Consider the following 6,768-nt stretch of genomic DNA (forward strand, 5'->3'; position numbering starts at 1 on the left):
AATTTGGCTTTAACAATAATAACGAGTTGAGCATACAATAAACTGAGCAAACTTTGAGCATACTAATACGACAAATAATGAGAAGATCAACAACACCAATGTCTCTTTTATTTTATGAGGCGAAGTATAAACAATACAACATAGAAAACGTAGATTAGAAAAAATATTCTACTCTTATATTTCGAGTATCGGACAAACAATTATCTAAAAATATTTCTCACGACATTATAATGGTGTGAACCTATCAACTCTTCTAAAGTATTGAAACTTAACAAACCTGAAACTTGAGAGACCTTGACAGAGTCTCCTCGCATTAGGAGAAAAAAAAATCAACATTTAACAATGAATAGTATAATATGAACTCAAGTTAACATAAAAAATAATAAAAGAACATAGACAATCATCATTGTAAAGAAATAAAAGCAAAACAAGCTGGATATAGATGCAATGATATAAGGAGAGAGGGGCTACCTTGGATGAGTAAAAGATATTTTGTAAAAAAAGATCCAGTTGGTCTGAGGGGAAGCATGATGTAACTGGAGTATCTCTGTTAGTAGGGCTTGAGAATGAAGTTTTTGAGGTGGGAGAAACAGCTAATAGAGCAACGGTAAAAAAGATTGAGGATACATGCTTGAAGGGCTAACTGACATTGTGTCATTCTCTTCAGTTTCGACACTTTTGGTCTTTTGGCACAACAGTCTGTTGAACTACTTAAGAGGTTTCAGAAAATTATGGTAGTGTTAACGAGTTTGTATTTAAGAGGATGAGATTTGTCATTCATAAAGGACTTGCGGCGCAACTTGTTGCACGCTTGTCTTAATTATTTGTAAAACTCGTTATCATTATTAATAAAAAAATTCTCTTAAAAAAACAATATTTGATATATATCTCAACATTTAACATAAAAGATATTTAAAATCAATTTTAACAATGTGACTCGAGATGAAAACATTAGGTTATTAGTGTGATTCACCGGAATTCGACATCTAACATGTGTTCAAATATATATCAAAATTTAGGCCCTGACAACAATACTGATTTTAGTTGTGAAAAAAATATGCAAGTTCATCGGCAAATGCACAAGCATTTTCCGTAGAGTGTCAGTTCTAAATTTTGGAAGTACAAGCTTCTTCTAGAGGCAGAACTGAAATCAAGGACTTGAATGTGTAATTCTATTCGGCAGAACTAAGATGCAAATTCAGTAATTTCACCAATTCATGTAAGCACGAATTGAGATGCAGACTGACAAAAATACACGCACCACGTACATAACAAACAGATAATTATTGTCATTTCATATTCAGTATAAAGTAGAACTAATTCCAAGTACTGCTCAAATTGCAGACGTTCATACAGATGATAATACCCTAAGACCTATTGGTAATAGCAGAACTACAATTGTTATGAAGCTAACAAGCATTCCACCTAAAAGGACCCAATCAATAACACTGAATTTGGTCATGTTTCTTTTTATCGTTTCTAGCTTTTCTTTTGATTCTGCATTCTCATACTTCCTATTCTCTTTCGCTTGTCCCTTTCGCTTTCTCAGCCAACTTACGCGGCTGCCGTGCAAATATTGGTTTCCTTTATCTTTTGGGAGAGTGACCTCTAGTAAAGCACTTTGGTCTCCAAACTTTTGCAGTGCACAGGCGCAATATTCTGGCTCTGTCGAGCATGGGCAAGCCTCATTTTGGGTGGAGCGGGCGTGGTGTTCTTCAGGAACATTATTGCTTTCATATGATCTAGGTCTTTTTATTAAATTTGCTGTTCCAATAACTTCCCCAAACACAAACCACCTTCCCATTGACGTTATCTTTACTTCAGTTGATGTGCCCAGCATGGTTTCTGGTGCAACTACAAGAACCTGCACATAACCCTTGGTATGACCCACGGGGAAGCGAAGGTAGAGAAATAAGAAATCATAATGTCATATAGCATCCAAATTTTGGAACATATGAGGTAATTAATAAAGAAATTTTAGGTCAAGATCTTTGCTAGGTTACAATCATAATTTGATATGTAGATTTATGTAAGTACTCGTCTGCAGTAGCTGCCTATATAACTTCACTCCTCTGATATGTAAGACACTAAGCTTAATATCAGAGTAGTGAAGTTATATAGGTATTTACTAGCTTTCGAATCCGTCTTACGAACGGGCGTTATATTAAATTATTCTAAAAAATATTAGCAACTATTCATAGCTACGAGATATGAAAATTATATTAATCACTTGTTTAAATTTCTTGCACCACTCTCTATCGAACGAAAGCACCAAATCTTGGTAAAACCCATCAATTTATTTTGGTTGTTATGTTTAATAATAGAATTTTGATTGAAATTTTGTGAGAATGCTCAATGTGGCAAATATGATATTGAAGCTACTTCAATAGCAAGACATTTCTAATCATAATAAAATAATTATAATAAGCATTACTTAAAATACAAAACTATACTTGTCGAGATATTATATTCTCCCTATATATAATACAATTATGTTTCGAGGTTAGTTCAATGCATTTGCATAAAGTTTCCAATTTTACGTTAATTATTCTTTGAGGCTAGTTCAATGTATGTAGTTGATCTAGTTTCCTATAACACCCCGTGTTTTATTTCTTTGTTTTCCTAATAATAATAATGATAAAGATAATAATGAAAATAGATAATGTGATAAAAGCAGGATATAGGATATCCAGCAGTTTCGGACGGATAAAAGCCCGTAGATAAATGGATAAGTGTTGTCCTTGTTTTTTGGGGAGTTTTCTCACGTAGAGTTTTTGGGGAAAAACACAGCGAGGGTTTTAGAAAAAAAAAAAATGGGAGTTTGACTGAAGGAAGGAAATGAAGTTTTTTTCCTGGTAGCTGGTGGCTAATCGGAGCGCGCTAAAGGTGAGTAGCTATTTTGCTATTTCACCGGATTTATAGTTTACGTATATCGGTGTATACTGTCTAATATTTTTATACTGCTCATTGTCTTGTTTTTATTCTACGTCGTGTCGTCGAGTTGTTAAAACTCTAGAGAAACTCGGATTTGATATAGAACTGTCAAACTGTATTACTGTGATACTGTGCTGTTGAACTATCAAAGCTCGGAGGCCGTTAATGGCGGCGTGAGCACGGAGGCGTCCTGTAACGCCCGTATTTTTTAAATACGTATTTTTCTATTTAATTAATTAATTTAATTTTTTATTTTAAAAATTCGTCGGATTGGACTCGGGATACGTGGGCTTGGTTTTGGGCCTGAGTCGGTGTTGGGCTTGGGTTTCGGACCCAAGTATATAAACACATTGTTCTAGAGAATAGGGTTTTGAAGATAATAAAATATAAAAAATGGAGGCAGAGAAAGAAGCTGGTTTGCTGGAGAGGTGGAGCACGACGATTCGGGCTAGGAAAATTCGTCGAGCTGTTAGTTAAGGTGAGTAGCTATTTTTGCTATTTCACCGGATTTATATTTTTCGGGTATCGGTGTATACTGCCTAAGAGTTCTGCTGATTGATACTGTTCATTATCCTGTTTTATTCGACTTCTTTAATAAACTTTGTTAAATATCGAAATTTTTATTGAACTGTTAAAGCTTTGGAAGCTTGAAGCTTCGACAGACGTTAATGGCGTCGACTGTCGTTTGGTTTGTTTTTAAATTTGTCGGCTTGTATGGGTTATTGTTTTTTGTTTTGATTGAAACTTCATGGACGCGAGAATGACGATCGGATCCAGGGACGACCCTGCGATACTGTACGGTGGTAGTGTTGATGTTGTAGGTTGAACGGTTATTTTGTACTGGGGATGATTTGGTGCTAGAGAAAGGGTTCTGTCGAAGCTTGAAGCTCGACAGGCGCTAATGGTAGCGCTGTGGAGGAAGGGTCGATCCAATTTATGGGGTGGTTGTTTTGGTTATATGAAAATTGATCGTTGAATGTTAGAATTTGGGATGGGTGCTGCTAATAGGTGCTATTAAAACTTAGGAAAGCTTGGAGAGGCCATTAATGGCGGTGGGAATAATTGTAGATCTAGTTTTGGGGAAAGATTGGATTTAAGGAGTTGGGGGTTTCGGTTTTGTTAATGTTGTGGGGGTTTTTCCCCTGAGCAATTTCGGGTAGATTGGGAGGAGTGGCGATCGGTATTTGTGGTGGCCGGATTTGGTGGTGGTGGAGAACTGTTGGAAGGAGATGATGAACAGTAAATTTTGGATTGGGCCTGGGGCTTGGGCCGGACCAGTTCAACTAAGTTGGACCAATTTGGTTTAAGTCCTTTGGGCCATTTTATATTTCTTTTGTTTTAGTTTTGGGCCCGATTTTGGTTGTTTAGTTTGGGCCAGTTTAATTTAAAGTTTTTGGGCCGGTTTCAGTTTAATTTTTGGGCCAAACCTCTTAACTGTTTTGGGCCAATTTATAATATTGCTTGGGGCCAGTCCATAGGACTTAATATAGATCCCAATTGAGTCAGGTAGAATAAATAAGTTGGTTTTAGACTTCCGGGTTCTAAGGTTTGGGCTTGGCCAGTTGGGTCCGAACCATTACCTTAGTCATGAGCCCTTGAGCCATGCACATTGACCTTAGCTATGAACCATGGTTATGACCCTGAACCTGTTGAACTTGGAAACGACAGTTTGACTTTGACAACGACAGTTTGACTTTGACCAGGGTTGACTGTTGACTAGGGTTGACTTTGACCAGTTGACCCAATTTGACCTTTTAACTCGGATTATGATTTGGGTTATTAAGGTAGGTCTAGGGCTATTAGCATGCTTGGCTTTAGGCTAAGACCTCTATATATACGTGTGTATGTGTATTAACTATATGTGATTTTGCAGTATTTTATGATATGCAACGTTATGACACTTAGACATCCAAGAAATTAATAACGCGTAAACCAAAAAAAAAAATACAGTTATCAAGATACTCATTCGTTCTCTGAAATGATATATAAAATAAAGTTCAATAATGCGTAAATAAATTTACCGCACTCTTTTAGAACTCCACGACTCAAGTTTTGGAATTGAGTTTTATGACTGTTGATGTCATATGTTAGGTGGGCATTTATTGAATGTGTCATAAATGGCCCGTTAGCGTTATATATGGGTATTCATTGAATGTGCCATGAATGACCCGGGTATTCATTGAATGTGCCATGAATGACCAGATTGTTTGGACTACCCTAGAGAGGAACTAAGGTATTCGCCTTGCGGGTTAGTTGTATTCCTTGAGTGTACGGGAATGTAAGGTTGGGTGTTCCTTGAATGTGGCGGGAATGACCTAAGATACATAGGTTGTGAAATATGTGTATAAGAAAAGTAATTGATTAAATAAATAAGATAAATTAATTTGATTATGCGAGTGTATTTGGGCTTGCATTGGAATACCTATAGGATATCGACAAATGTTAGAAGTTATAACTTTCTTTTGCAGGAGGGTAGGACTTAATAACATTTTGTGCAGGGACGCGGTCCTACCCTTATACAGCAGTGGATATCGGTAAGTTTTAATTAAATGATTTAGTTATTAAAACGAGTGATTTGAATGAGTGAAAATAAATGGAAGTCTTGCTTGGGAAGAAGCTATGCCGGTTGAAATGACGGAACTACCTGTCTTCCAAGCTGTGAATGCTTAAGTTATGGGAAAAATATAAAGTGATTGTTTGGAAAATTAAAGTATGATAATGTTTATATGTGGTTAGTCTACTCATACCAGCAAATTCCATTTTGCTGACCCATGTTTGCTTTGTTTTGGCAACGTGGGTGTGTTCTTGGGAACATAGGTGGAAGGCAGTGGAACCATGGCGTGTGATTTGGATTCTCGCCTGGAGCAGTCTGGGAGTTTAGTTTATTAGGTCTGATCTTTGGAATGATGTAATAACGTAGGTTACATTTTTATATGACATGAGAATACGATGTTGGAAATTTTTATTCTTAAAGTTTGCTTATGTTTGTATTGGGATGGAAGAAAGTTCTGAATAAAGTGATAGTTGAGGAATTTGGAGATTTTTGTTGTTAAGTTGATCCTGTTGTGATGTGGGTTTTAGGTTTTGACATGTGTTGTATCACCCCGTCATAGCCTGGGTTTTTAGACAATTGAACATAATAATGTTTGAGATATTTATATTTCAAACATTCATTATTTTTAATTGTTTAGAAAATCGGGCTGTGACATTTCCGATTTCCCATTAATTATTCTTTGAGGTTAATTCAATGTAGTTGTATCAAGTTTTTGATTTCCCGTTAATTATTATTTGAAGTTAGTTTAGTGCAGTTGCACCAAGTTTACGATTTCCAGTTAGTTATTCATTAAAATTAATTCAGTGCAGTTCCATCTAGTTTTCAATGTTTCGTTAATTACTCTTTGAGATTAGTTAATTGCATTTGCATTAAGGTTCCAATTTTCCGTTAATTACTCTTTGAGGTTAGTTTAATACATCTGCATCCAGTTTTTGATGTCCCGTTAATTATTTTTCGAAGTTAGTTCGCATCTAGCTTCCAATCAATTTCCGGTTATTTATGCTTTGAGGGTAGTTCGATGTAGTTACATCCGGTTTCCGATTTCTAGTTAACTATTCTTTAAGGTTATTTCAATGCATTTGCATCCAGTTTCTGATTTTCCGTTAAATATTCATCAAGGATATTGCATCCAATTTCTGATTTCCCGGCCTGTTAGTTAATATATGATTTTAGTTTAATGCAGTTACATCCAGTTTTCGATTTTCCGTTAATTATTCTTTGAGGTTAATTCAATGCAGTTGCATCCAATTTCTGATTTTCCATTGATTATTTTTCGAGGT

At 35.8% G+C, this 6,768-nt stretch overlaps 1 long non-coding RNA gene across 1 annotated transcript; it reads left to right on the forward strand.

The window, feature by feature from the left end:
• Positions 1 to 3,246: 3,246 nt before the first annotated feature.
• Positions 3,247 to 5,893, forward strand: LOC147491112 (uncharacterized). The gene is made up of 2 exons (XR_015199154.1): positions 3,247 to 3,412; positions 5,752 to 5,893. It is a non-coding gene; the product is annotated as an uncharacterized LOC147491112 (long non-coding RNA).
• The last annotated feature ends 875 nt before the right edge of the window (positions 5,894 to 6,768 follow it).

This window comes from Coptis chinensis, chromosome 6, assembly GCF_015680905.1.
Source record: "Coptis chinensis isolate HL-2020 chromosome 6, ASM1568090v1, whole genome shotgun sequence".
NCBI classification, from domain to species: Eukaryota; Viridiplantae; Streptophyta; class Magnoliopsida; order Ranunculales; family Ranunculaceae; genus Coptis; species Coptis chinensis.